Source organism: Carcharhinus amblyrhynchos, chromosome 2 (genome assembly GCF_965287045.1).
Source record: "Carcharhinus amblyrhynchos chromosome 2, sCarAmb.v2.hapA, whole genome shotgun sequence".
NCBI lineage: Eukaryota > Metazoa > Chordata > Chondrichthyes > Carcharhiniformes > Carcharhinidae > Carcharhinus > Carcharhinus amblyrhynchos.
Genome location: NC_137325.1, coordinates 17,216,161 through 17,227,437, shown reverse-complemented (window position 1 = coordinate 17,227,437; position 11,277 = coordinate 17,216,161). Strand labels below are relative to the sequence as shown.

Sequence of the window (11,277 nt, the reverse complement as noted above, 5' to 3'; positions counted from 1 at the left end):
AGGGAATCACATGGGGGTTGGTGTGGGCGTCCATCATAGTTACCCAGAAGCTAGAAATGATATTAATTGTTCTAACTTTATCTGGACAACAACTGATGAAAGGAGAGTTGGAACCATCAGAAACTTCTGATTTGAATCATATTTTCAGATCGTTTCCTGTTCAGGTCAACTGCCCATTGGAGGTTTGTAGCTCTCAGGCAATAGGCATCCAATTCTTAATTGGTAACTTCAGGAGCTGAGGGGATGCTCCCCCAGTGTATACTCAGGGTATCCCCTAATTATACAGCTCTGGACTTCAGAGGTTATGGCCCACTATGTTGCTATTGTGGGACCTTGCTGTGTGCAAATTGGTTGTGGCGTTTCCTACGTTATAGCTATGGCTACACTTCAAAATAACTCAGTTGGTTGCCTTGGATGGCCCTGAGGTTGTGAAAGGTGTTATATGAATGCAAATTCTTTCCTTTTACAAAGGTTTGGTTTAGAAATTAAAGTCAATGTATGTTAATTTCACCACACAAAAATTAACCATTAAAAATTTACAGTGGCATGGTGGTACAGTGATTAGCACTGCTGCCTCATAGCACCAGGGTTCGATTCCGGCTTTGGGTGACTGTGTGGAGTCTGCACGTTCTCCCTGTGTCTGCGTCGGTTTCCTCCGGATGCTCCGTTTTCCTCCCACGGTCAAAGATGTGCAGGTTAGGTGGATTTTCCATGCTAAATTGCCCATTAGAGTCTCCAGTTGTATAAATTAGGGGAATTAGCAGGGTAAATATGTGAGATTACAGGGAAAGGGTTCTATCAGAGGGTCAATAGGGACTTGATGGGCCAAAAGGCCTCCTTCTGCATTGTGGGGATTCTATGATGACTCTGTTAAGGGACAGCACAGTGGCTAACACTGCTGCTTCATAGCGCCTGGAACCCGAGTTCTATTCCTGGCTTGGGTCGCTATCTTTGTGGAGTTTGTACACTTTCACTGTGTTGGCGAGGGTTTCCTCCGAGAGCTCCGGTTTTCTCCCACAGTCCAAAGATGTGCAGATTAGGTGGATTGGCCATGCTAGATTGCCCCTTAGTGTCAGGGGGCCAGCTAGGGTAAATGCATGGGTGGAATTGTGGTCAGTGCAGATTTGATGGAACAAATGGCCTCCTTCTGCACTGTAGGCTTCTATGATTCAATGAAAAATCAATGCAGTGGATAGACCAATGTTTTGAAAATATCCAGGCCAATATTGGGAGTTAACAGTAAGCGGGTCACTGTAACACAACCATATCTGGGTAAACCCACTCTGCAGAAGATAGGATACAGGCAGAGCACATGTATTATTAAATTCTTAATTGTAATGGAATGCACCAGTGGTCAACTATTGATCGGGGCCCAAAAAGTAACTAGATAAGAAACATAAGCCTCAGAGCATTATTGGACACTCGAAGACCCTTTCACATCATAAGAAGCAAGAGATTATTTAGCCTGTTAGTTTTGACAATCATGATTCTGGATTAATCCTTATTTACTCTATTCATTCTTCTCTCCCCCTCTTTTAAGGGGCAGTTTCTAATGTTGCAAACAGAATGTGGATGTTCCCTTACTGCCCATGGTTATTATGTATGACGAAAGAGATGCATTTTCTTACCCTTGGTGTGTGGCTCCAAATTAAATTAACCCAACAGCAAGTTGTTGTGAGTTTTGTAAAAACAAAGGTTATTTGTTCTCACGTTCTTATACCGAATTCAGTGTAATTTCTCACACACACATTCACACATGCAAATAATAGATTCAAGTGGAGGTAATGCAGTGTTACAGTTTGTAATGATCTCAGTCTCTTGTCGACAATCTTTGGTTCCCATGTGGCAGACCTATATTTCTTGGGGATTCAAAGCTTTAAAGTTGAAGTATGAGACATGAAAACAGGTAGGATTTTCAGCAGGCTATGGGGTTTCTTGTGTTGAATTTCTAGGAGATTGGTTCTTTGGTGAACTTGAAGCTGTAGAAGTTCTTCTCTCCATTGGGACCCCTCTCACTTACATACTATTGCTTTTAATTACTTTGGCTGCTTGAGTTGCTTGCAGCTAGTTTGATGGTCTTCGATGGTCCAGTCTGATTTTTAAAAAGCAGAATACATGGTTGTCTCATTATGTGACCCTCTACAACTCCAAGACATTACCAAATAAGGGTGACATCCCTGTTGATTCCAACATCCTTTGTCGTGCTTTACCACCTTGAGGGTTTGAGACAATTAATGGTTTTTGGACAACCATTTCAATTTGGCATTTTATTTATTAGTGTCACAAGTAGGCTTTCATTAACACTGCAATTAAGTTACTGTGAAAATCCCTTAGACACCGCATAATTGTTCAAGTACACTGAGGGAGAATTTAGCATGGCCGATTCACCTAGCCAGCATGTCTTTCAGACTTGTGGGAGGAAATCGGAGCATCCGGAGAAAACACATACAGTCACAGGGAGAATGTGCAAACTCCACACAGACACAACCAAGCCGGCAATTGAACTTTGTTCCCTAGCACTGTGAGGTAGCGGTGTTAGCCACTGTGCCGCTGTGCTGCCCTGTAATAACCCTTTTGGAATGGTTTCAGGAAAGGGCATTGATTCACACCTGTCTAGAATGTTCCTTTTTTTCCCCTCTTGAGACACGAGAGTGGTTTCAATTCACAAAAAAAGTCAAGTGACCTCTGGCAGCCATTTTCTTCACATTTTGAATCCAGTTTTAAAACATAAAATGAAGTTTAAAGTTCAAAATAGGAAATGGCAGTACTGGACATGGTAGCAATAATCAAGATGGTAGCTAGTGTAAGGAATGGTACCTTTCAGAATATTACAGAAGTTGTATGGAATTAATAGCCATATTATAAGACCACTTGGCATAAATGTAGTTTCCCTTCTTTCTCTGGAGAAACATATAAACATTCCCTAGAAATATTGAGGTCTGTTAGTTCATATTTCCAGGTTGACGTTCCTAAGTAAGGTTGGGGCCCTGTATTATCTTATCTAGTGTCTAGTAAAGGCTAAAAAAAGGCTCCCAGCATGAGGTAAAGTAAAAGATGATCTTGGGCTTAAGCAAAGGATAGAGGATGATGTGATACCTTACGTATCGGCCAAAAAAGGTGATGGACATAGGATAAATAGCTAGCCCATAGAAATAAATATTAATGGGTTGTTGGACCTCACCAGGTAGCTGCCTAACTTTCAAATGGAAGAAGGCCAGGGAAGATTTGAAGAAGAGCGGGGGAAGAGTTTCCTAGCACTTAAACTGGACAGCTATAATCTACAGAGATCAATATATCCTGATCCAACCATCTATTTTTCCACTGGAATCAATAAACCACTCTCCTCTGTCACGGATCATATGCCTTTCCTAGCTATTTAGCTAATATTAGAATCATAGAATTCCTACAGCACAGAAGGAGGCCATTTGGTGAATCATAAGAACATAAGAATTAGGAGCAGGTGTCGGCCATCTGGTCTCTCGAGCCTACTCCGCCATTCAATAAGATCATGGCTGATCCTTTCATGGACTCAGCTCCACTTAACTGCCCGCTCACCATATCCCTTAATTCCTTTACTGTTCAAAAATGTATCTATCCTTGCCTTAAAAACATTCAATGAGGTAGCCTCAACTGCTTCACTGGGCAGGGAATTCCACAGATTCACAACCCTTTGTGTGAAGAAGTTCGTTCTCAACTCAATCCTAAATCTGTTCCCCCTTATTTTGAATTGAGTCTGCACCAACCATAAACCCACCCAGGCCCTATCCACTTACCCCAAGTATTTTACCCTGCTTTTCCTCCTGACACTAAGGGGCAATTTAGCATGGCCAATCCACCTAACCCACACATCTTTGGACTGTGGGAGGAAACCGGAGCATCCAGAGGAAACCGATGCCGACACGGGGAGAATGTGGAAACTCCACATAGACAGTGACCTGAGGCTGGAATTGAACCCAGGTTCCTGGTGCTGTGAGGCACTGTGCCACCATACTGCCCCATGCTAATGGATCATATCCAAACTGTTGATTCTTAATAAACTTAATAAGCAACCTTAAACACACTTATGAATTCTCAGACGCCATAGTTGGGTAATCTGAGATTCTTAACCTAAAAAATTACATCACATGGGCTTGGTGTCAGAATGTCCAATTGTCTGCCAATCATTTGAATAATTCTCCATCAGAAACCACTCTAAAACTGCTCCAGAACCATTCCCAATAACCTGCAAATAAATTCCATTAAGCACGTAAAAGCTTAGCAAGTGTAAAAATTCAGTTTCCTCTTGGGTATGAGAGTGATACAATGATTTTGGATCCAAAATGTTTTTTTCTTTTTATAGATTGAATAAGCCAGGTTTGTGGCCCATTGTTGGAATAAAGAGATCATGGATATGCTGTGTTATTTTGGAAATACAAAGAAACTGAGTATTAACATTTTTCAAGTGAAACTTTACAAAATATTCCCATATTTTTCAATTGGAGAATTAAACACAACTCAATTCTGGACCTAAATCAGATAGAGTTTCCCATCTCTTCAATATGAGGGTGTAGTTATAATCTGAACAAAGGCTGACACTAATCTATCTCCCCTTCTTTCTTATTGACCCGTTCTCTTCCCACTAGTCTTAATCATAGCAACATAGAAACTAGAAGCAGGAGTAGGCCATTTGGCCCTTTGAATGTGCTCTGCCATTCATTATGTTCATGGCTGATCATCAAGTTCGATATCCTGATCCCACCTTCCCTTCATATCCCTTTATCCCTTTAGCCCCAAGAGCTACATCTAATTCATCTTGAAATCGGACAAAGTTTTGGCCTCAACTACTTTCTGTGGCAGTGAATTCCACACATTCATCACCCTCTGGGTGAAGAAATTTCTCCTCACCTTACTTCTAAAAAAGGTTTATCCCTTATCATCAAACTATGAAGCCTAGTTCTGGACTACCCCACCATCAGGAACACTCTTTTAGAATCTACCCCATCTAATCCTGTTGGAATTTTTGAAGTTTCTATTATTTTTTTCTATTTTGTTCTGTGTTGATGAACCAGCCTTCTCCCCATTGCTCAATTTTAACCTAAAACCTCAACGGAAACAATAGTGGGCAGGATTTTCTGGCTGCTTCTGCCGGTGGGATTACCCAGTTCTGCTGACGGTGATCACACACTGCGGTTTCCACGGCAGTGGAGGGTCCAAACAATGGTAGACACCATTGACAGTGACGGAACTGGGTGATCTCGCTACCAACCAATGGTGGACAGTCATAGTCCTGCAAAACATACCACAGAGGAGTGGTGAGGTGGTGAGGCGGTGGGGTGGTGGGGTGATAGGGAGGTGGCAGGGGTGGGGAATGGGCATGGGGGAGGGAGGTAGGGGGATCCTGCCCTGTAGAGCACCATTGTTGGGGACGAGGACCGGTCAGATATTTTAATATCAGTCTCTATACATTATCCTTTAGCCTGTTTAGTGGGCAATCATTCAAACTTGCTTTCAAATATCTCCTTGTCTTACCCATTTCCATTTTTGTTACCTCTTCCAGCCCCGCTCGAAGACACCCAAATTTTGACCAGTTGAGCATTCTTGATTTTGATCCCTTTATCATACGTGGCTCTGCCTTCAGACACTTTGGCCTTAAGCTCTGAAGTTCTCTCCCTAAACGTTTTGCTTTCTCCACCTCTATTTCCTCTTTTAAGGTGATAGTTAACCTACCTCTGTGACCACGCCTATGTTCAGCTGTCCTAATATCTCTTTATATGGCAGGGCATCAAATTTTATGGGATAAAAGGTTACTGTGAAGCCTCATGAGAACATTTATCAATGTTGCTTGTAACTTGTTGAAGTTTGAGAAGGATACATGTTGTCGCTCAGGAAAAATAAACTGAGCACTCACCATTCATTTGTAAAAAAATAAGTTCCCTGCCAAAATAAAACTGCCAATAGCACTAATATTGCGCTCAATATTTAATAAGAGTGGCACAATGGCACAGTGGTTAGCTCTGCTGCCTTGCAGCGCCAGGGAACAGGGTTTAACTCCAAGCCTGAGTCACTGTCTGTGCAGAATCTGCACATTCTTCCTGTGTCTGCATTGGTTTCCTTCAGGTGCTCTGGCTTCCTTCCAAAAGACGTGCTGATTAGGTGCATTGGCCGTGCTAAATTCTCCCTCAGTGTACCCAAACAGGTGTCAGAGTGTGGTGACAAGGGGATTTTCGCAGTAACTTAATTGCAGTGGTAATGTAAGCCTACGTGTGACACTAATAAATAAGCTAAAAAAAAAACTGGGAGAAGTCAGAATACATTTTTTAAAGAAACAAATCTTACTTTTGTTCCTGGCACTCTAAGATTACACGTGTTACACGTAACACTAATAAATAACCTTAAACTTAAAAATCTTATTTCAATGTATCCTAGTGGCAAAGTTGACATTTTCCCCTGACTGAACTGTTGACTGTATTGCTTTGATTTAAATCTGCTACACTTTTTGGCATGCATTTCTCTATAGCGGTGAATCATTGAATGTCTTTCTGAATTCAAGTGATATTATATATGACATGGTGCCTTGTAATCTTCACCATAGGTTATGACTGAAACTGGGAAGAAAATTAGAGGGGCGACGTTCTACGTGCACCGACTATCAAGTGGAATAGTTGTGAATACCCTTCGTCCAAATGTCTCTTAATGACTTTTGTATTGGGCACCTAAGCTATTTGAGCCTGTATTCTAGCCAAGTATCACTGAAACAAACAGGATTTAGGCCTGAAATACCATCAGCCAATCTAACAAGGCTTATGTTTAGTTGGCGAGACAGTTCTGTACTCTATTGATCTAGCGTTTCCTATTGACAGATCCAGGCAGAAAATGAAGGTGGATTAAATAGGCTTGTGTATATTTGTAGTGAATCCCATTGGAATGAATTGACATGTTTTCCTGATATTTTGAGCTCTTGACATTTAAATAAATATTGAAGCTGGCCATTTGTAGGGTCTGCTGTTTCCTGTGCTTCAATTCTGAAAGTTAACTTCTTGTAGCACAGCATTCAGACTGTGGGAGGAAATCAGAGCACCTGGAGAAAACCCATGCAGACATGGGGAGAACATGCAGACTCCACACAGACAGTGATCCAACCCAGGTCCCTGGAGTTCTGAGGCAGCAGTGCTAACCTGTATGCCACCATGCCACAAGTAGTCTTACATTAACACTGCAATGAAGTAACTGTGAAAATCTCCTCGTCACCACACTGTGGCACTTGTTCGGGTACGCTGAAGGAGAATTTAGCGTGGTCGATGCACCTAACCAGCGCGGCTTCTGGACTGTGGGAGAAAACCAGAGCACCCAGAGGAAACCCACTCAGACATGGGGATAACGTGCAGACTCCACGCAGACAGTGACCCAAGCCGGGAATCAAACAAACCCAGATCCCTGGAGCTATGAGGCAGCAGAGCTACCACTGTGCCAGTGTTTGAGAAAATTACTAATTTTTCTGATGAGGCGATTAAGAGTATTGAACATCCGGGGGATTGAAATTATCCTGAAGTTGCCTCTGGCCCGATACCTGTGAGTGTCCTGTTTTAATCAAAGTCTGAAAAAAATATTCCCACCAAAATACCTCTTTTTGGACAAATAGACCCAATTGCCAGAAATAGAATAATGTAGAATCAGAAAAGATGGACAGTTACAAGATACTTAGTGCATGAAAAAAAAGAAAGACAAACAAACTTGTAAAATTAGCTGGCAGAGTCAAGGATTACAAAAGAAGCGTACAAAGTAAAGGAACAAGAGAAGATGAGCATGCAGAGCTGGCAGCTCAAAGAGCTGTGGCTTCAAATTTAAAAGAAAAAAGTTTGGATAAAAGGCAAAGAATTGCTATGGTTAAAAAAAGTTCAAAAGTTAAGAAGAAGGCTGACACTAAGGATAAGTTGCAAATTTAAGAGTAAGTGAAATTAAAAGAAACAGCCAGAGAAACTCTGTACCTGCATTGACACGTTTGTTGCAAAATACACCTACAAAGACAAGCCAAATGTGTCTAAGCAATACAGCCTGTGTGGGGAAAAGGATTACTGCACAATCTTAAATTGGCAATACTCTTACAGGGGTATTACATTTAAAGCAATGCATTTAACTTGGCAACCACACGAAGGAATAAAAAGTTATAATCAGGAATATTACAGAAGACCCCAATAAAGGATGAATCTAAAAAAAAAATCCATAAGCAATGTAGACCTCAACAAAGAGGCAACGGAAGTCCTCAGAGGAACCAATGAGGACCTCATGGAAGTGGCAACAGCAGATCTATGAGGATGCAATGAAGAATTCAAAGAAGAAGCAACAAGGAGCTCAGAAAGGAGACAGTAGAATGTGACAGGGTGAAAACATAAAACAGACCCCAAGATATAGGGCAATTCTCAAAGAGGAGGCAACAAAAACCTCAAAGAAAAGGCAATAGATGACCCCAGAAAGATGACTTCAGAAGCATGGCAATTTACCATGGTGAATCCACCTAACCTTTACATCTTTGGACTGTGGGAGAAAATCACAGCATCCAGAGAAAACCCACACCAACACAGGGAAAATGTGCAAATGCCACACAGTCACCCAAGGCCAGAATTGAACTCAGGCCCCTGGTACTGTGAGGCAGCAATGGTAACCACTGTGCCACCTCAGAAAAAAAGATGCTGAATTAAAATGCTGATAGCAGAAGAACTTTATTACATGACCTAAGTATGAGAAACAGTAGCATGACCATTCCTTCACATGTGACAGACCAAGATTATGAAAGACCAGTCAAGACATACAACTGTTTTGTATTGTGATGATATGTGCCTGCATGTATTATAATGCAAAGTGCTCAGCAGAGCAATGGTGAACATAAAAAATGGCACTCCCCACAGAATGATGTGTGTAGTAACATGGTCAGAGAACAGTCTAAGACAGAACTTGGCAAGTAGCAAGCTTGCATGGAACACCTTGGTTCAAAGACCATATTTGCATAGTTAAAACCTACTGATAAAAGTATTTATGTTTAAACACACATGCCTCAAGATTTCATGTTTTCCTCGAGAGCCATCACCACTGCAACAATAAAAGACCTTGATTCGGTAAATAACATGACATGGTGTCATAATATGAAATTTCGGATCATGTTAGGTCCCTGAAATAATTGCCTCTGGGATTGGACTCCTATCATACCAGTAGACATAGAGGGATAGATTGTTTGTGAATGCACGGACCATTTGAGAGACGCTCCAGCAGCTAGTGCTGTTGTTAAGAAATATTTTTGAATCCATTAGCACTGAGATACCTGATTGGCTTGTTACTGATGTCTCCGTGGAAGCAAGTAGTAATGTACTGCCTGTGACAGAAGGGGTACCTGTTATTGCAGTTCCTGTTAACTTTGATCTGATGGAAGCATCTCAGACTACAGTATTACGCCACTGTACAAGCAACAGGAAAACCCCTTCAAGGCTTCAATGCCCCATTGTCCAATGCATGTATATACTGTTTAGTTCGAATTTAGGACTTAGTAAATTATTGAAGATTGACTAAAAGGTCTAAAGGGGGAGGGATGCGGGAATTATCCCTTTAAGGGAAACAGAGCAGAGTATGGGTCATCAGGCTTGGGGGACCAATTGGGACACAGAATGGGCAATCAGTCCAAGGGGTGGAGTCTTCTTAGGCAGGAAGTATGTAGGGAGCACACTACAGCATGTGGCTGCTGTACAATTCTTAATGAATAAATACATTTTGTGTTCATTAATGAAGTCTGTGAAAGTGTATTTTTGCACATACAATAACGGTTTACTCTGAATTGGCCTGGTTAAACATGCAGTTGGATAAAATTGCTTAGAAAAACAAGGCCTACTATCATCTTCCCAGAGCAACTTGGAAAGAAATGCCCACATCCTGAGAAAGTTGTCCATGTTGTGCAAGGCCTCATTGTGGATTTTGATAGCCGGGGACAGGGGGTTTTGCTGTAGGGCATGGGTGTGTTGGTAGAGGACCTTTGTATTACGAATATTTGGTTTAAGGCTCATACTTTTGTACACCGTGGTAAAGTATTGACAACGCCTTGGAGCTTGGACTCTGAGTGTGCACAAATGCAAGCATTGCCTGCATGCTGTACTTCAACTGCAAAGGATGAGATGATGTTGGTTCTAGTCTGCACCCAAAAATGGCAAGAGTTGGTATTGAACATGCACATAGATGAAATAGCTGCACGAGTCCTGAAAAATTTTGCGGTTGAGTATCCCGCATTTGGGGGCATCGCAGGGGTTAGCACACCCGAAGTGCAATGGGCTAGTCTCGTCCTGGGCGAACCACCTGCTTGATCATGGTTTCACCCCTGCCAGGCATGAATCCTGAGTGCTGCTTGTGACTTGGGTTTGCTATTTTTTCATTAACTGTAGGTGCACGCTGGCAAGTCAAGGACAGAATAATGTGGAACGTTTTACACAAAAATGTGTTGTTCCAGAACATCAGAGTTTTTATCATTTTCTTAATGTGACTTTTTTTTCTGCATCGATTGAATTGCTTTAAAAATAACGGTTACGCAACTGATGTATCAGACATTCTTTCTTGAAAGGGCTGGTATATAACAGATGGAGATGGGGGTGAATAAAGGATAGAATATGTAATGGACAGGGTTTATAAAAGATACTGGATAGAATCTACGTGAATTGCCCACTTAAGGATCTCAACTGTTGTCCAGACGTGAAGGCCACCCACAAGCCTTCCTGTCCCACACATAATCGGAAGAAGGTGGATGGGCATTGGGATCTCCACCCTGCAGACTCCCACTCCCCTCCACCACCCCCCAGCAACACCACATCCCCCCCGCAACACCCTCCCCTGCCCCCACCACAAAATCCCCCCCAAGTCAGGCATTAAATTCTGTCCACTGAGTGGATAAAAAGACAAAGATGACTTGAGATTCTTACCAATCTCTGCACCAAACCTAACATGACAACCAGCGCCAAGTAATCAAAAGTACTTTTTCTTTCTCATGAGTTCCTGTCTCCTCACACATGTGACTTGTTTCTCAGCGACTTGAAAGTTCAAATATTTTTCTTATAAATGGGTTTGAATTGATCCAAAATTATGTAGCTTGTTTCCTTGGTCTGTCTGTGCTGCCCCTACCTCTCTAAAGAAAAGTTGATTTGTTAGTCACAAGTAGGCTAATATTAACACTGCATGAAGTTACTGTGAAAATTCCCTAGTCACCACACTCCAGCACCTCTTCCAGTACACTGAGGAAGAATTTAGCATAGCCAATGCACCTAACCAGCA

General features: G+C 41.9%; 1 non-coding gene across 1 annotated transcript; it reads right to left on the bottom strand.

Annotated features, from left to right (window-relative positions):
• Window positions 1–10,183: 10,183 nt before the first annotated feature.
• Window positions 10,184–10,348, bottom strand: LOC145362125 (U1 spliceosomal RNA). The gene has a single exon (XR_013889944.1). It is a non-coding gene; the product is annotated as a U1 spliceosomal RNA (small nuclear RNA).
• Window positions 10,349–11,277: the final 929 nt, after the last annotated feature.